We start from the raw sequence: 20,153 nt of genomic DNA, 5'->3' as shown, positions 1-20,153 counted from the left end.
AAGTGCAGCAGACAGATAGTGTCTTGCTTTATTTGTATTTTGCTTTCCCTAGCTGAATGTTGGTATTGGCAGTGGTAGGAGATTTAAATTCTTATATAATGCTGGATATTTAAATTAATAATAAAAACGCACCCATTAAGATTTTGCACCTTTTTTTCTTTCTCCAACTCTCTTTCTTATAGTATATAAATAATCTGATGCAAAAAACAATCGGGACACCCTCCACGTGAACATGCAAAACGGAGGGTTAAGGGCCAAGGGGTGACTTATCATTATGAGAACATGAAGTAGCTATGTAACGAACCTCCCGTGCTGCCGACAGCCTGCTCTGTTTGCTGTCCGAGTGTCCGTCACATAGATAACATCTCCCGCTTTATCTCCCGCTGCTGTTTGTAATCGATATATGGCCTTATTCCATACAAGCAGCAATTTAATTGAATCGTCCATAATCTTGAAATCAGATCATATCTCTATGCTAAGATAGGCTGCTACGCTACAAAACACAACAGACGGAGTCAACTCTGACCTGCCCCGGGTGTGCTTCATGAGAAGAAGCGAGAAGCGCTTCTGTTTGGTAACAGAATAAGAAGAGAAAACCACAGAAGAAGAACATAAGCACATCTGAGGTTCATTACATAGCTAATTCATGTTCCCATAATTATATAACAACCATAATGAACTGCGAGGTGACAGAAAATATGTTCTTTACAGTGTGAACGACATATGCCCCATTTACGCCTGTTTTGGCCAGTTCCAGGACTCTACTTGGATCTGAATATCTTCTAGGGGGATCAGAATGAAACCAAAGTTATTTGGGCGAGTAAAACATATTTTAAGCTGGAAATAAGGTCTGGGGTGTAAAAAACAGGAATTCTCCTTTAAGAATGAACAATAGAGCGACTTGTCAGTGGGACGACAAAGACGGGAGGACGTTCACCCAAGCCTTAAGTGGGGGGTTGAGTCAGTCAGGGGGTGAGTTCCTCCATGGCTCCTCCTCGCAGGGCGCTGGACATGGCCCTACTGCGGGCCAGCCTGGAGTTGGAGGGAGGAGAGAGCCTCATGGAGCAGACCAGGGCTCCCACCTCCTCCTGCTTCTCGTCGTGCTGGAGCCTCATGGAGCAGACCAGGGCTTCCACCTCCTCCTGCTGCTCCTCGTGCTGGGACAGCTGCCGGTTGAAGGCGATAGCGTGCGCAGCGAACTGGGTCAAGTCTTTGGTGCTGCTGTTCCTGTCAGGAGAGAGAAGGGAGAAGAGCATCTGTAAGATCATGGATGCCTGTCTTTAACTAACTCTTCTGGTCCGAAAACGCCTACTGTCCGTTTGGAGTATGAAGACAAACAGTTTTGGGGACTCCAGAACGGGAGAACTCTCTCTCTCACACACACACACACACACACACACACACACACACACACACACACACACACACACACACACACACACACACACACACACACACACACACACACACACACACACACACACACACGGTTGAATGCTCTCATTTAGGACACTTCATGCCCAAAAGAACATGTGGGGCCAAGTAAAAGTTAGCTTTCCTGCTCAGGACTAGACAGGAAGTGGTGCGATTTTGCTGCGTCAAGTTACCTACTGTAGGAGTTAACCAGGGTGAGACAGGAAGTAGAGCGATTTTGCCTTCAGAGTAAAAGCTTAGATTGTGAAACTTTTTTTCAGATTTCCCCTCCATTTGTACTTGGCCAATTTCCCCCTGCTGCCCAGGGTCACTGCTCCACCCTCTGCCAATCTGGGGAGAGCCGTAGACTAGCTCCATGCTTCCTCCAAGACATGCCAGCCGCTTCAGGACACATACCCTTAATCTGGCTTCCCACCCGCAGACCCATTGCCCGACACCCGACGGTAACCCGGGGGCGCGAACCTGCGACCCTCATGTTGGTAGGCAGGGAATCTACCGCTACACTACCCGGACGGCCTAGATTGTGAAACTTTTGAGAAAAGTTGGAAAATAAAGCCGGGCTGTGCAGAGCAACAGAAATGGTTTGAGAGGTATAAAAGTATAATGTAATAGTATAAACGCACCACACATTGTCCAGTCTTCAGAAAGTAATACAATTATTTATGTATTATGTATTAATTAATTTAATTTAATTAATTAAAATGTATTTATCAATGTCCTTTGTTGCTCTGTAAAGCACTTTGCACAAGCACTGACAATTGTTTAAAGGGCTTTAGAGATGAATTTGACAGTTTTCAAAGCTATCTGCTTTTACCTTTGGAGAAAATGAGGAGTTGGAAGATCTCTCTCTGGAGCATTCTGGGGAAATGAAAACACCAGCATGGGTTCTTCATGTACACTTTAACTTTTAAATAACCACAAAATAAAGACTGTGAAATAAACTCCTAATTGTATTACTAATAAATGCCACTGGATGAATTAGAGTACCAGTAGTCATGTGTAAATACAAGTTTAGAAGACACCTACCCCCTGCACCCAGGGGTGCTGGAGGACCTGAGCAGCACTGAGACGCAGAGTGGCATCCCGGACCAGCAGCTTGGATATGAGGTCTTTGGCTCCCTCTGAGATGTGAGCCCAGTCCTTGTCTGGAAACTCATACTTGGCCCTCCTGGATGCTCTCAAACAGGTGACTCTGAGGAGAGATAATATCCCAGAAAATTGGTTAAAGCCCCAATCAGTAAGATTTTTGACATTTTTTACTGAAATATAACAGCTTTTTATTCACAGGACATGGTAGATTGACTTTTAATAGGGAGACCCTCGTCTTTATTTATCCCACACCGCCCTCCATTGGCCAGCACTGGGACTAAGCAGTTTGTCTGTCACGTCCCGTAGCAAGAAAAAAGAAAAAAGAGAAGCATGCGCGCATGCGCTGTACAGCGGAAGCGCTGTGCTCATGAAAACGAGGAAGTAACTCGATTCGGATTTGCTACGAAAATGATGTTTCACGGAACTATGGATTATTATTTCATCACGTGGTGAGTACCCGATGTCACAACATGTACATAGAGCTTTCTGGCGCTGTGTTTTGTTGACTTTGAACAGCGATATCGTTATCGATACTAATGCACGCAGAGGGCGCAGTTGGAAACTTACTGAATGGGGCTTTAATATTGTTCATATATCACAGTTTCGTAGTGTTACAGTCATCCCCCTTTCGCATGTAGATATGATCAATATTTATGTCTATTTGTTGTGGCTGTTCATCTTTTGATCTGCTCTGCTCATTTAGAAGGATATAGAGGCACCCTTTATACCTCTATATCACCTCTTTGTCCGTATGGTGCCTTTTTGTCCATACGGGGCTGCCATAGGCGTACTTAAAATGGCGTCTGCCTCGGCCCTCGAGAGGTCAGTCTGGTACGCACAACCACATCACCTGTGGACAGTTAATATTAGTGTCTGTCTCATTTTGCTTTGCTTTGTCACGTCTGTCCGGTCTCGTGTTTATGGGACGTCTTTGATCACGTGAGGACGGTCCTGGATCCCCTCACGTAGGATGCTTCTGGAGGCCACATCAGCTAAAGCCTCCAACCTACAGTATAGCAGACTCCAAACTAATTCAACCCTACTCAACGCATGCCTACATTCACCCATTCACACACACATTCATACACCAGTGGCGGCAAGCTACCATGCAGGGTGCTGGCACAGCCATCGGGAGCAATTTGGGGTTCAGTGCCTTGCACAAGGACACTTCGACGTGTGGACTGGAGGAGCCGGGGATGGAACCACCAACCTTCTGATTAGTGGACGACCCGCTCTACCTCCTGAGCCACAGCTGCCTACATAATATGTTATCTAGACAGAAAGAAAAGTTTTCTGTCAATAGATGAGTTCTATTTAGAAAAGGTTCTATTTGGAAAGGAACATTTCCCCCCCACAAAGACACACTACCTTCTAACGGTGCAAACACACTGGAAATGGAAGCATGTGGATAGTTTAATTTCGGCGTCCTTGTTAACGGAGTAGACGGACCACACCGGCCGTGGCGTGGCACGGGGTGGGACCACACCGGCCGTGGCGTGGCACGGGGTGGGACCACACCGGCCGTGGCGTGGCACGGGGTGGGACCACACCGGCCGTGGCGTGGCACGGGGTGGGACCACACCGGCCGTGGCGTGGCACGGGGTGGGACCACACCGGCTGTGGCGTGGCACGGGGCGGGCGGCTCCTGCCCTGCAGCGAGCGTTTCTGCGTCTGGCCTATTTTTGACACGAGCGGTCACGTGCAGCCAGGCATGAAGTCAGTACAAGTTGTGACATTTATCATCGTTTTCAAAGACTCGACTCACGTATGCCCCTGGGTTTCTGTTGCAGTAGAGTGTGAGGGGGCTGTTACAGGAATAAGTGATTTATTTTTCATTGTAGCTATGTAGCTAGAAATATAACCATAAAGCAGTGGTTTATTTTGGCCTTGAAGGCAATAATAAGCTGAAACATAATTTAAATGTAATGTAACACCCATCTATGTTTTACTATCATTACCATCCATTTGCAGATTGTGGGTTTGAATACAACGTTTCTAATTCTAACCAATAAAGACTTGTTTGGATTAACAAGAACTGTGACAGTTTAAAAAGCTGACCACCAAAGATCAAATGTATACCAACCACCTACTACTCTCCACCTCTTAAAATGTTATAGACTTGGGAATGTTGTTCCTGTTTTTAATTTAAGAGCAATTCTTATGCTTAGGAATAGGGATGCACCGATCCACATTTTTCACTTCCGATTCGATTCCGATACCTGAATTTGGATATCTGCCGATACCGATATTATTCCGATACCGATATTCTTCTTGAATATACAGCATAGGCAAAGATTTGGCCAATTAAAAGATTTTTTTTTTAAATATACCTTGCAAAAAGCAGACAAAATTAAGAAAATATACAAGGCAAAGAAGGATACCATTATACATGGGCAAATTACGGCCAGCGCCCCCGCGCTGGAATTGCAAAAAACAACAAAACAAAAATTCCAATCCAATTCCGATCCGTGAATTATGTTGGTATCGATATTGGATCGGATCGGCCCCATCCCTACTTAGGAAGCTTTGTGAAGAACAGCCTCAAATCTGATGGCCAGTGCTGCCTCACAGTGAGCTAATCCCCCCCAAGTCAACCTGTAACTGAGCCATGTAAGCCTGATTCCTCCCTCACCTCTGAGGAAGTAGAGGAGGATCTCTTTGAGCATGGCTTTGTGGATCTCTGGGTGAGTGATGGAGTTCAGCAGCTTCCTCTTTTCCTCACTGGCGAAGATGAGCTGCCCCAGCTTCTGCCTGTCGATCTCCCCGCTCTCCAGCAGGATCTCTGGGCCGAAGTGGTCGACGATGCGGCAGTAGGCAGCACTGTGGGGCTCCACCACTGTTACCGAGGCACAGGCAGTGAGAAGTCGGTGCTTAACAAATGCCACTTGACATCATACATGTCACATAATTACACACTAACTAAACCCAACCTCCCAACTCAAGGTAAACTGCTGTACTGTTGTACTGTCTTGTCTTCTTAATCACCTAATGTCTAGTTTTAACACTGCCCAATTGTCCTATGTCTTTTTGCTGTTATGTTGTATTGCACACTAGAGATGTAACGGTATGAAAATTTCACATCACGATTATCGTGACCAAAATTATCACGGTTATCGTCATTATCGAGACTCACTGAAATCATTTTACAACGTTTTATATTGAAAACTCAGACCCAAAAAGGATTGATAAACTCACTGAAATCATTTCTCCAAGGCTGCACATTTGCATCTGGGAGAAGGTTGCCAACTTTGGTTGATAATGGACAGTATTTACCATGTTTTTCAACACACTGTAATCACGGTACCACGGTTTTAACGATAATGAAAATTTGAAACGGTACGGTATCATAAGGAATTTTATCATGGTTATCATTAAAACCGGTTATCGTTACATCCCTATTGCACGCACGCACGCACGTACACACACACACACACACACACCTTTTAAGGTCTTCGCTGATAAAGATTGTGATGCACAGTTGATTGCACTACTGTTGCCAAAATGTACTATTGTAAGTCGCTTTGGATAAAAGCATCTGCTAAATAACCTAACATAATGTAAATGCTTTTCTTAATCTTTTTTTTTACCTAACCAAGTAGTGTTTTGTTTTGTCCATAACTATATCTTTATATATATTCTCTATTAGTGTTGTCACGGTTTTCAGTACTTCGGTACTAAAGGCTGAATTATGCTCACCCTGCCATGAAGGGCGCGGGGGTGGAGCGAGGGCCGGGCGCGTCAAATGACGTAAATTTGTTGGGCGTGGTTATTTGCTAGCTCCGTCTGGCGCTCGCCTTGTGCCTGATTTTTTTTCTAACAGCGCGAGCAGCGCACGGCTTCTCTCCAAACATGTCCGCTTTCAAGCCACTGAACCCTGAACACTGAGCTGTGTTTTCGCCACATTTCTTGACCCATGTGGTAGGCTATAAACTTTGATTTGCAACTGTTCGTTTTTAGTAATTTCACCAAGTAAATGTGTTGTGTTGAGAGCATTATTGAGAGAGATTAAAAGCAGCACAGAGTAGGCTATCAGGGCTGAGAAGTAAAACGGCTTTCAGTAAAAACAAGTTTGGTGATTTGATTCCTTCATGTGCTGATGTGCGGTCGTTTGAGAGTGAAAGCGCACTCAGTACTGCACATAATAGCGTTTCATTGCGACTTTTCACGGGCTGTTCTCACCATTGTACAATACATGCTGATCACTTTCTGAGTATAATGGCATCTGCCCCAGCGCGAGGTCTGCACGGAGACTCGCGGGGCCCCACCCCACGGAGCTTTGCTCGAGTATAAGAGCACCTTTAGTCAGTACTACATTGTTTTCGGTACTTCGGTACCTGTTTTTGCATGGTACCGAGCGTATCGTTTTGTTTTTTTAATTCAATAAACAATACTTGAGGGCTACATGCCACTGGTGTTGCACTGTCTGCCCTCACTGCCATACAGAGTTGAATATAAGAAGTAAGCAGAAGCACATTGTTTTGTTTTAAAGTTGAAGGCTACATGCCATTTGTTCATTGGAAATGGTTGCATACTTTAATAAAAGAGAATATGTTGAAGAAATATCAGTCTGTTTTTTTTACCGTGGTACCGAAATTGGTACCGAGTACCGTGGAAATTCACTAGTACCGGTACCGACTACTGAATTATTGGTACCGTGACAACACTAATTCTCTACAGTATCTCTATACAGTATATTCATTCTGTGAACCGGAAGAGGTTGCACTGGAAAGGACCGGCAGAGAGAGAGGGCATGGCCTAAAGCAGTGGTTCCCAACCTTTTTTGTCTTATGTACACCTTGAGCTGTTTTTCCATGACAATAGTACCCCTCACTCATGCGTGTTGATGATTACATACAAGGAAATCTATACAAAATATATGTTTCACTGAACTGCCGGTGTTTGGGCTTTTTCGTGTTTTTTTTTTTTTCCATTATCAGTAGCAGAACAGTGTAGCAGTTGACACTTGCCAGCAGAACTAGTTGCGGCACACACATGAAATGACTTGGAATAATGTATATTTATTTATCATTTTGTTAGTAAATTGTATTCCCCAATCATTCCAAGTACCCCCTGCAAGCTGCTCAAGTACCCCTAGGGGTACACGTACCCCTGGTTGGGAATCACTGGCCTAAAGGACCAGCAGAGAGAGAGGGAGTGGCCTACCTTTCCTGGCCACCACATCAGCATCAATGATGGGGCATCCGAGCTCCCGCAGCATTGAAGACACTGTGCTCTTCCCTGAGGCGATACCGCCGGTCAGTCCCACCAAAAACATCTGGAGGCAAAGGTCAAAGGTCAGGATGTTACCAGAATCACTATCCATATTTACGGTCGGTGGTTCAAAGCCAAAGCCACACAAAAAACGGGAAAAATATTGTCTATTTTGTTGTATTATTAAAAACATAATAGCCTCAACCTGAGAGAGAAAAAAGTCAGAGCATGGTTAACTTGAACAGATTAAAAATACCTGCATACAAGAAAAATACACATCTGCAGATTAACAGGTTGTGCATTTGATGTATATAAAAAAAATAGATCCACACATAATAGTGTCTATTAAAAGCAAATGAAAGGGGATACATTTACAAAAACAGAGTATGGGAAATAAGTAAAAAATCTGTGCAAAAGGGTCTGTTGTACTGCTGTGGTAAGGCTTTAATAATAAGAAGATATAAAACAAGAGCGGCTCAAAGCCATATATAACTTAATTGGGGGCTAGTGGACTGGACTGGTACATTAATTTCTAGAACATCTAGTTAGGGGCCATAGTGCAGCATGCTGTGTAACGTTACATTGAAAAATATAATTCTATTCTGGAGTGGAAGAGGATTTAGGAATGCATTATAACCATCTAAAACAACACCAAAGCCTAACTGGGAAACATATTGAGGAAATCTTTTAAAACTGTAAATAAAAGATTGTCAGTGGGTAAAGCTATGCTGAACAACAACCCTGTTGAGTTGATCGGAAAAACTGTATGTAAATAATGTATGTGACTAGTTACTGAATTGTTACTTTCTCATGCTACCAGGAGGCAACACGCTCTCTGCTGTAAAAGTAACGTTACTAGCCAATTTATGGTGTCAGACTTGTTTGAGAGATTTGGAAAGTTATCGTTAGGTGGAAGGTTGTTCTTGGTTCAATGGGTATCTAAACCCCCGAGGCTTAACGTTAACAGAGCCTTACTTAATTTGTAATTAAATTAAAAAGCATTGTGACACTTTACTGTTTAGAGACTAGGGTTATTTGATCCTGCTTTCCAAATAGATAATAACTAATTAGCCTTTTCGCCTTACCTTATACGTGCGGCACTCTCTAACGTAAGTTGAACTGAAATTACAATGGAAATCCGTGCAGAGGAGCCAGAGTGGGGAAGACGAAGTAAACAAACAAGCTTGCTAAACAAGCTAGCGTTAGCACAAGTGTATAGGTCAATACGACCACATGTGAGCAAATTATGCCGCAGCCATTTCCACCTCGAAATAAAACAATATGCAGCCAGATGAACAGGTTTAAACGACGCGTATTTCTTAAAACTGCTATCTAGAACTTTGAACTATAACGCATAGTCGAGTCGACTGGCTAACTGCAGTGCTTCAACCTAGCGCTAGACAGGAGCTCGCATCACAAACAATCTTCTTCTTCTTCTTCTTCTTCTAGTGTTTTATGGCGGTTGGCAAACATCTTCTGTGCACTACCGCCACCCTCTGGATCTTAGAAGTTACAAAAATATTCTCTTCAGTGTGAAAAACAAAACTACGTCCACCCAAAATACTCCAAAACATAATATTGTCCATTCTTCATCACCCAGACTCACTCGTCTGGGTTTTATCAAAGGCTTCCCTCAGTATATTGTCTAGATCTTTCCCAGTTACATCCACCACGTCCAAAAACCTCCTGGCAGCGTCCAGCACCATCTCGATTCTCTCCGTCTTCCCCGTCACATCAACAGCACAGTTGACCACCATCGCAATGAAAGCCAAAAATTTCCTCTTTTCTACACATAGAATGTCAGCTCGATCCATTTCCTTCTTTTTCTTCTCTGGTTCCTTCTGTACCACCATCCTATTCCTCTCTTCATTTCTCTCCCACCCCCATCTCTTAACAGCTTCCACATACGACATTCCCCTAGTTTCTCTTATCCTATTCACTTCCTTTTCTTTCTTTCTCCTTGGACACTCCACAGACCCTGCATAGTGATTTCCCTCACAATGTAAGCACTTAGCTTGTTCTTTCTCAATGCACCTCTCTTCACTGCATTTCTCCTTTCCACATCTGCCACACTTTCTTTTTTTTTGACATACAGCAGCCACATGCCCATATTCTTGACAACAGTAACACCTCAAGGGAGCTCTTTCAAACGGTCGTACCTTATAACACACATAATCACAGTATATTCTCTCTGGTAATTCACAATCAAATGTCAAGCACACAGATTCACTATACTCCTTTTTCCCTTCACGGAATCTCATCAATCTCCTTCCCTCCTTTACACCTTCAACCTTGAGAAAAGGTTGAAGGTCCAAATCCACTGGCACACCGCTTACCACACCTTTCTTCCATGTTTTGTCCCCGAGCGGGAAACTATCCACAAGCACATTGGTACTCATATTCTCGCCGACCCTATCTATTTTTAGAGCTTCCTCCCTCTGCTTTTCTGACACACATTCAACTACAACCATACCACTCCTAGTTACCTTTATTGATCGCACATCACCAATTCTTCTGCCAATATACCTGCCTAATTCATGTGGATCTTTAAAAACACCATCCGTCTTTTCCGCAGACACTATTCCAACAGTGAAGTTTTTCTTCACCCCACCTTCCTCATCTGTATCACTTACTTCACACTCCTTCTTCCTTTTCTTCCTCTCAACCCCTTTCAAATCCTCCTCACTTTCCATTTCATACTCCCCTACTTCTGACTCCGATACTATTTCCTCTCCGCCAACCACTCCTTCATTTGCGCAACAAACTTTACTCTTCTTCTCTTTACTCTTCTTTTTCTTCGCCATCCTATCCTAAACCCACTGTTTCAAATAGGCTACAAATTCTAGAATTAACTTTCTGCGTTCAAACAATCCGCCTTCCGCACTCGTGTCCTGCTGCTGCTCCTGCTGCCGTCAAACCACACCAACCCCTCACAAACAATCTTTCCACAGTGGTCGATATTGAGCTATTACGGACACCGTAGCAAAGAGCGTGGAAGGAAAGAGACGTCACTCCGGCCATTTTTGAAAACCGAATGCGCCTCGCAGTGGTCAGTTGCGGCAGCGCTGGCCCCAATAATCAGCCTCTCTAAACAGTAACTCAATGGGAGAACACTCTAAACTTCAGGGGATTCACATCTTTTCCGGGCGTACTGCAAATATTGATTGAAGTGGTGTAGTGCAGGGATGTAAAACAACAACCATATTGTGGAAATTAAGCAAAATGGAAGAATTTTTGTTGATGTAAATCGTTCATTTAGAATGTTAAGTTGCAGAACGTTTTGTTTTCCAGGTTTGATGGTCATGTCTCGAACATTCCTAGCAGCACTTGAACGCAACTTAGCTGGAGCAAAGAGTGTTGAAGGCAAGAGTAGATACGCTACTTTTTTTGGAAACAGCTCTGCCGCCATTTTGGTCTGAAAAAACACCCGCTTGGCCAATGGGACAACAGCAGAGAAACATGACAGCCAATCGGGTTGCGCGGTCTGGTTCCTCAGGAAATGAAAGTGAAAGTTGTCCAGGCTGTCATGGAAGCTGTTCTGTATGGCCGTTAAGCAGCAGGAACGGGTTTCTACCAATGAATAAGCATGTGTTGTTTAATCTTAAAGACCCTCGTCTACTCGTGCTAGCTAGCACTGCTAGCTGTGTCTGTCTCAGACGTCCTGGCTGCCCAGTGTGTTCTTTGATGAGCGGGTGTTTTTGAACCAGGAAGGCCACATGGAGACCCAGTTCATCCACAGAGACGCTGTGCTGCAGTTTGGCCACAGAGGAGACCCTCCTGTTAACCCCTGCATCACCACCTTCCTGCTCATGGGTATGGCTTTGAGCTAGACACTGACAACTATCTATTCCAGGGCTTTTCAAAGTCTGTGACTGTGTGATCCCCCCCAGACAAAGCTTGGGAAAAAGGCGCCCCCTCGCTCCATTCCTGGATGCCTATGGGATGTTCATGATGATGTCATTTTATCCCATATACAGCCTGATATTGCTGTTAGTGTTTGACATAGGTCAGACTCATCAGACTACACCAAATACATAACAAGATTTAATTTGTTTCCGACTCTGGAAATGTAGGGAAAAACAGTAAAATTCCCCCCAAAATGACGGTATCTCTGAACTATCTTTAACCAAATCACATACATTTAAGCTATTCTATGTGATCTCCGTTTGATAATTAATGTAATAACTAATTTAATATCTTTTCACTTCCAATCGCTGAGCCTCCCCTGAAACTGCTTGGGGATGCCCGCATCCTACTTTGAAAACTCTGATCTATTCTATTCTATTCTATTCTATTATGTGTTGGGCAAGTTACTTTCAAAATGTAATGGTAACTTTCATTTGAAATTAATGTTTCTTTACACTGTGTATTAGAGTAAACTTATTACATTACTTTTGCATTACTTTCACCAAAAGAAATGCAAAAGTACAACAGCGCTGGTTAAAAGCTTGGGTAACACAATGTGAGAGCCTTATTCAAGGTTCCAGACTCACTTTTTTCACCACTGTCCCGGAAACCGTATGAAAAAAGAATTTCACCCATCCTCAAGTCAGTGTAAACTGTACAAAATTCAAAATGTTATCCTTTTACTTTGTTATTGTCATCTATTGGTTATTTGCATAAAAACCACACAATTCAAATCATTAGGAAATAAAATGTTGTATTTTTATTTAAATATTTGCTTTGGATTATCTACTGCATTTTTAGTTTACATTGATACATCTCTCCTTCAAACAACTGTATTTACTCAACTTTCTCTATTCTATTCTATTCTACTCTCCTGCAGTGTCTAAGGTGGACCTGCGGGGGTATGTGGAGGGGGTGGATGAAGAGCAGCTGGAGTGAGCTGCGGTGGTTCAGCACGAGGGGCATCCAGGTGCGCTGGCCGGGCCACGGGGCCCAGGACTACGACCTGTGGTTCACCTGCACGCTCAGACACAGCCAGGGCCTGTTCACCCTCACAAGCTTCCTCAGGCACACCCTCGTGCAGGAGGACTACCTCAGCCAGCCCGTCATCGGGGACAGAGACGTAATCACCATCTCAGGTAACGCTGATCACACTGACACGGGTTTGTGGAGGCCAGTCATTCTTGATTGAGGGCAGCGGTAGATTCCGCGATACCAACACGAGGGTCGCAGGTTAGAGCCCTCGTGTTACCTCCGGCTTGGTCATGCGTCTATACAGGCACTATTGGCCGTGTCTGCGCGTTGGAAGGCGGATTAAGAGTATGTGTCCTGGTCGCTGCACTAGTGCCTCCTCTGGTCGGTCTGGGTGCCTGTTTGGGGGGGAGGGGAACTGGGTGGAATAAGGTGATCCTCCGACGCGCTATGTCCTGCTGGTGAAACTCCTCGCTGTCAGGTGAAAACAAGCGGCTGACGACTGCACATGTGTCGGAGGAAGCATGTGCTAGCATGTGCTGCTACAACTCTCCCCACTAGAGACCAACATATCTGCCTGAATATAATCCAGTTGGGAGAACAAAACAAACATTTCCCCTTTGAATAAATGTCTTCAAAGCAGACTGCTGTTTGTAATTGGTACTTTTAATCGATTTAGATCAGCCTTGATAGCAGCGTCTATCGCAGTCACCATTGTTGTTTGGTCCGACAGCTTGACAACAGCGTTAGTCCCACCCTTTGCGCTGTTTATTGATGCTGATTGGCTAATCTGTTTATTGATGCTGATTGGCTAATCATTAGTCCCCTTCGGCGATCATTGGACAAGTCACTTTTTCAACTTTGGAAATCACTGTTGCATCTCCTAATGCATGTATTGGCAAACCGTTATAACCCTCGTTTAAAAGTGTATCTGTGTGCTTCTGTGTCATCATGTGCTTTTCCAGCCACCATGGTTCTACAAACCATTTCTCCATGGGTGCGAGCGACCCTACAGTCCCAACAGAAGCTCCACTGCCAGTTTGCCATCGACCACCGGGGGCCGAACGTCAACGTGGAGTGGTACCGGCAGCATCGCGGGGAGAGGACCAAGCTGTTCAGCTACAGCAGCCGGTCGGGGCAGACGCAGGGCACCGGGGTCAGGCTGAAGGGCCTGGCCGGGGGGGACGCCTCCTTCACCCTGCCCCTCGTCAAGATCTCAAATGAGGGGACGTACGCCTGCTCTGTGTCGGTGCCTCCGCTGCTTGGCAGTCTGGACATCACTCTGAATATCCAAGGTGAGAGAGGGTCACAGAGAGCTCGGGGGTTATGGTCAATGGTAGTAATGTTGCATTCAGGTGCTCCTCGGATGGTCCTATTTTCCGAGAAACCCAAATGCATGTGTACAACATTGCAGATTGTAGCTTGCTATCTAACCATTTTTTAACCTAGAGAGCCACCTGTCATCTCAGAAACATGGGGATGAATGCATGCTTATAGCTATGCTGTGCGGTGATGAATGTTGCTGCTGCTTATCCAACATTAGATGAGCATGAATTCATCTTCTGCTCCCTTCGACCTCAGACATGGTGGTGCCCCCTGATGCTGCCAGGATAAACACACACACACGCGCACGCACACGCGCACACACACAGAGGCATCAGGGGATGAGGTGTGAAACAGTGTGCAAGACCACAGCTCTGCTGGATTCCTATTAGTCAGAAGTGGAGTGGCACAGACACCACCGGCACACTGCGCGCTGTAGCAACATTTACCCAATAATATGAATGCAATCATCACACTACTCCAATTTGTCGATACTGCCAAAGGTCAAATAGACGACCGCTAAAGATCTGATCGAACCTGTGTGGCTGCTGGCTGCCTGTGAGCCCTGCTGCCCTGGCAGTGTGTATACTACTTCAGACAGGATGCTGCCGGGCTGTATGGCCAGCTCTCCCTCCCTCCTCTCCTCTCCTCCATCATCCCTCGCACCTCCGGTCCAGTTTGGCCGACCTGACCGGGCTTTGCTGGAGAGCCGCCTCCGCTCCAGGTGTCTAGAGAGAGAGAGAATGAGAGGAAGGGAAGTGGAGAGAGAGAGAAAGAAAGAAAGTTAGTTCATGGGTTTTCTGCCAAGCGTTTTCCTTCTTACTGCTCACAAGGTCTTTAATCATGTTTTGACTTGTTGCACATGTGGTCTTTCTTTCTTTCGTTCTTCCTTCCTCTCATTCTACCTCCTACACTTAAATCAGACATTTTAATGACCGTCTTCATATCTCCCTGGCTCCCTTTGAGATTGTGCTTATTAGCCAGCCAGCACAGCTCCTCCTGCCCTGTGATGTGACATCGTTAGTCTGCTTCATTCGCCCATAAACAACCAGATCAGAGCTTCTCCATCCTCATATTGTCCACAATGAGCATATAAAGTCAAAACGCTCCTTTACATCAACCCAATCCATGTTGCCGGGAACATGCGGTCCTCATTCAGACTCCACTAACTCTGTGACCATATTAAATGGGGGTCTTGAATCCATTTTGTGTTATCGTCTGTGGCTTCATAGTCTTGGATGGGTAAAGTCAGTGTTGATATTGTGACATTTGATCTCAATCTCCCTTAACTCATTGAGTGCCATGGACGAACATGTTCGTCATTTCGTTTAGTAACGTAGAGTGCCAAGGACGAACATGTTCGTCAATTGCGTTTTTTGACGGGGGGATGTCGATCTAAGCCTCTTACATCGCCTCTTACAATATGGGAGCTATTGAATGTGTCTAACCTATTTTACAGAACCCTTAGGTGGCGACAGTGCTCTCCAGATTACAGAAAGGTCCGAAAAACTGCAGGAGAAAGCCGTGATCAAAGAGAAACCGATGCATGCTGCAGCCAGAGCCATATAGATGAAAATATTAGCTAGAGTCAGTGAATGTGCTTCAAATGCTGCATTTCACAAAAGGCTGAATATCTCAGCTTATAATTTGAAAACTGTCTTTTTGCTCAAAACAGCCTATCTTCTCCGGTTCATAACTAAAGAACGGAAAATGGTATCAATAAACTTTTTTTTGCAGATGATAGAACAGGGTCTCCTCGTTCTTTGTGCGTGTTCGGTGTTTACATAGTAATATCACACAATATTCTGTGGGCCTCGAGAAATCACTGAAAACGCTCTGAAACTCTGGCACTGGGAGCTTCCGTTCTCCAAAAGTGGCTGGCACTCAATGAGTTAATGTGGATATATCCAGTTTTTTTACTAGTTTTATTTTATGCAACTGTACTGGTCTTTCTGTGTAGTCATGTCCAATGTATCACTCTTTCTCTCTTCTCTCCATCCGTCCCGTCCTCCAGCATGGCTGCTGTGGGATCCCCCAGCCTCTGGTGCAGCGATACTCTGAGGACCTGGTGCAGCCCGTCAAGGACGTGGCCTCCACCATGGACCAGCTCCGCGTCAAGGAGCTCCGCAAACAACACCGCATGGCTGTAAATGAACACAGCTACTTCTTCTGTATAAACGGTGATAATTATAAAATCATAGAGCCAGACTTTTATGAGCTTAATGAGGCTTTCCCATAAAACATCAATGCAGGCTGGGAAAGAGAGGCTTTGCGGTTGTGTCACAAATCTCCTAGCAACCACCGCTGGCGCCAACATGGAGGTCCAGTGGAGAATGCCGAGTTATATATAGGCGTAACAATGATGGGGACGGCAACGCGTGTTTTTGTTCATATTAAAATTAGCACTATTCATGGTAAATAGACCTACTCGACCTCTCTGTGGCCCTTTTGATCCCAAAATAAGGCACTTTAGCGAATGATTTCTGAGGGGTTTTGTTTCTGCCCTGATCTGCCACCTTCTTCACTCTTCAGGAGTTAGCATCCTTGATGTGTGTTTGTTTGGTAGCATTTTAGATATACTCCAGATATTACACATTTGTCTGCAAACTTAGAAGAAGAAAGATCTATGCTCCTCACCAAGTCGCTCCCATCATCCGGCACTCCCCACTTTAGTCTCCCAAGGGTCAATTTTGGGGCCAATTTTCTTTTCTTTGTACATTAATGATCTTCCTGATTACTGTTTTAATGTAGATGTTCAGCTTTATGCTGATGACACAGTCATCTTCACAAGGGCTAAAAACCCAGGGGAGGCGGCACGTGTCTTATCTTTAGCTCTTTCTCATATCCAGGCGTGGCTAACTAAATCTTGTCTCGTGCTGAATGCAAAAAAAACAGTTTGTATGTTCTTTTCTAAAAGAAACATTGCACCTCCGCGCTCCAATGTCTTCTTGGGGTCAGAGGAATTATCTGTGGTTAATGAGTTTAAATACTTAGGCGTGATGTTGGACTCCAACCTAACGTTCAGCAACCATATTAAAATGATTTCCAAAAAAATTAAATTCCACCTGTATAATTTCAGACAAATAAGGAGTTGTCTGTCCACAGATGCTGCGTTTTTATTTTTACACTCGATGATCCTTTCGCATCTGAATTATTGTATAACTAGCTGGTCTTTGACAGGAGTAACCACTCTCAAACCAGCCAAACTACTTTATAAAAAAGCCCTGAAAATACTAGATAAAAAAACCCTTTCTCATCACCACTGTCATGTCATAGATAAATATGACATGCTAAGTTTTGAGAACTTTAGAAATTTCACCTCTGCCTGTCTAATATACAAAGTTCTACATGGACTGGCGCCGCCTCCTCTTGCTGACTTCATTAAATATCGTTCGACCGCCAACTCGACTCGTGTCACTCGGGCCATCACGAAAAAGGTCTGTGAGGTCCCATTTAGAAAAACTTCCTTTAGTCAGAAGACCTTATCCTTCATGGGAAGCACCCTCTGGAATAATCTACCTCCCTCTATTAGAGAATGCCCTAGTCTCGCCACCTTTAAAGGCCAGTTGAAACTATGGCTCAGATCAAACCAGCAATGTGATCATTCTTAACATATCGTCTGTCATGTTTCGTTGCATGCTCTGTGTGTTTTACTCACCTTAGGTTTTACTAACCTTTTGTACTATAAATTTTTTTGTACTATTAATTTTTTTCTTTTTCAAGATTACATCAACCTGCCATGGGACTACAGGTGGAAACTAGCCCTTGGGCTATAACCTGGCATGTTTACTGTACGGCTGTACTGTTCATTAATGTGCAATGTCCCATTCTTTAAATAAATGAATCTGAATCTGAGTCTCTCAGGTCTATCCAAATAGATCTGAATAAATTATCATCTTATAGACCCAGAACCAGAGAAAATGATGGTTGAAAATGTATACAATAAAATATGAACAAGCATTGGCGTCCTGCTATGTTTTAAAATTAGGGATAAAACTTGGAACTTGGCATTTCTACACCACCTAATCTCTTGGATTAAGTCAGGAAATAAACATTCAAGCCTGTAGGCTATACGGGCCGGGGTTCCCAAACGTTTTGATCCTGGGACCCAAAAGAGAACTTTGGAGTGAGAAATAGGAGGTGTGGTGTGAGAGTGAGAAGAGGCTCATTTGAGTGAGAGTTTGCAGCTCTGAGTTGTGTTGTATGAGTACCTCCACTATGGCCGCCAGCCATATCATCATGACATCATCAGCAAGGGGACATAATATGGTCTTTCCTCCGTCCTGTTCCTCAGATCCCGTCTGGAGGGTTGATGGAGATGTGCCGGAAGCCTCTGTCCTCGGGTAACATCAGCACCGTGTCCGACTGGCTCGTCTCCATTGGCCTGCCCATGTACGCCGCGCCCCTGGCGGCGGCGGGCGTGGACTCGCTGGGCCGCGCGGCCTTGTTGACGGAGAGCAGCGTGTTGAAAGCGGGCGTTCAGGACCAGAGACACGCCCGCCGGCTGGTCAGCGAGGCACAACTGGTCACTGCACACAGAGAGGGCCAGTCATAACCATGCAGGTGGAATCAGATTGGGTGAATGGAGACAGGTTTCAGCTCAGTGGTCAGTACATTTAAACACAGTCAACACATGGTCAACGGCAAACTGGCCCCAGGACTGAAGGACCACACAAGTGGCCGCAGCACTACTTCCTATCTTGTACCTGTCAAGACTTGTGATTGGACGCTAGACAAACCGACATCACACTTGAGACTTGTAATGGGCTACCCCCTCTCTCTCTCTCCTTTTTCTCAAATGTTTACGGCATGGGGGAGTTTGTCCCTGCAAGCCAAGACCAGATATCAGATGCCTTTTAACCCAGACTCTAGACTCAGTCTGTGGGATGGCTTCCATTCTAAGAACATCCCGAAGGTCTTAAAAAACAAGACTTGGATCTGCCTTTAAGGAAGATAGTGCACTCTTTTCTAGGATGGAAGTTTTTTTTTTTTTTTTTAATAAAGGAAGACTGTTTATGAGTGTTTCCCCGCGTTTCAAAAAGTGCTTCATCTTCATTTCTTGCTGAGACGAAACTACCCGAGGATCTCTTAAGGATGTAGCTTGGTCAAAGCGATTTCTTTATCATTCACAGGTTTCATTACCACTAATACATTCAAAGTTGTTACAGTTAAAGAACTCAGTCAATGTTTGGACTTTTAATCAACTAAACAATTAAAGAAAACGATTAATAACTGGTTGTTTTGAGATTTGAAATGGCTTATTTTGTATCATGTTTCTGTATTATACCGTACCACATATCCTAATTTCAAACTGGTTTTTATATGTTACGTGTACTGTGTGGGTTTTTGCCTTTTGAATGTTACAGCCTTATTTTGAGGCCAATTCTCAGTCATTTCTAGAGACAGCTGTCCTTTTTTATTTTTATTTTTATTTAACCTTTATTTAACCAGGCAAGTCATTAACTCATTCTCTGCCAAAGACGTACTCGGACGTACTTTTTACAATGGCGTTCTGTGCCAAGGACGTACTCGGACGTACTTTCATGTTTTGCTTGTTTACATTACATCAGACACTTTCCCAGCCTGTGACATTGTTTCAAGTCAAACTGATAAAAGCAACCCGCTAGTTTAGTATTTATGGGTGGAGCCTGTGGTCGAAACAGAGTCCGATCCAGAGTTCTCGGCTGGCGACGATGGCGAGGAAGACGCCAGCGTTTTTGTTGTTGCTACGAAGGCTCCCCTTCACAGCGTTCTGACACGGATGAATCGGAGGAGGATAAATGGGTGCCACTTGGAGCGATGACGATGGTAAAAAGTAGCCTATTTTTTGTATCGCGTTTGAGATGAAATGATCACACACAACATTCGAGTATAATTGTCACGCATTGTTTATAACTTATGCCGCCGGCATGACTCGCTTCACGTTTCCTCTTGCCAGCTTGCCAGCTTGCCAGCTTGAGAGCTCTGTCACACTCAAGGGAAGGGGAATCACATGGATACGTCAAACGCATCACACACCCGTCCCCAGCAACCAAGGCGAAACATGTGTCACATAAACATTTCAAAGTTTACAGCACTAACGTAGCTATTGTGTGATCTTCTGTGCTAACGTTAGTTATGAGAGGTAACGTGACAGCAGGTAACGTTACAGCACTCGTTATTCCTGTGTGTGTGTGTGTGTGTGTGTGTGTGAGAGAGAGAGAGAGAGAGTGTGAGTG

At 44.5% G+C, this 20,153-nt stretch overlaps 1 protein-coding gene and 1 pseudogene across 3 annotated transcripts in view; one reads left to right on the top strand and one right to left on the bottom strand.

Annotated features, from left to right (window-relative positions):
* LOC310779146 (sodium/hydrogen exchanger 1-like) overlaps positions 1-7,801 on the bottom strand; it is a 36,618-nt gene extending 28,817 nt beyond the window's left edge. For both annotated transcript variants that reach the window (XM_083639643.1, XM_083639644.1), the window contains exons 1-5: positions 7,687-7,801; positions 5,156-5,359; positions 2,461-2,626; positions 2,249-2,292; positions 938-1,227 (exon numbers count right to left, since the gene is read on the bottom strand). The gene's annotated coding sequence lies outside the window, so the exon portion shown is untranslated. The remainder of the gene's footprint in view (positions 1-937; positions 1,228-2,248; positions 2,293-2,460; positions 2,627-5,155; positions 5,360-7,686) is intronic.
* Positions 7,802-10,768: 2,967 nt separating this feature from the next.
* LOC310779747 lies at positions 10,769-18,932 on the top strand (annotated as a pseudogene). Its single transcript, XR_014554055.1, has 6 exons — positions 10,769-10,783; positions 11,376-11,547; positions 12,521-12,779; positions 13,578-13,907; positions 15,950-16,115; positions 18,230-18,932. The product of XR_014554055.1 is annotated as an uncharacterized misc_RNA (transcript).
* Positions 18,933-20,153: the final 1,221 nt, after the last annotated feature.

This window comes from Poromitra crassiceps (assembly GCF_964638095.1).
Source record: "Poromitra crassiceps genome assembly, chromosome: 7".
Taxonomy (NCBI): domain Eukaryota; kingdom Metazoa; phylum Chordata; class Actinopteri; order Beryciformes; family Melamphaidae; genus Poromitra; species Poromitra crassiceps.
This window is presented reverse-complemented; position numbering and strand designations above follow the sequence as displayed.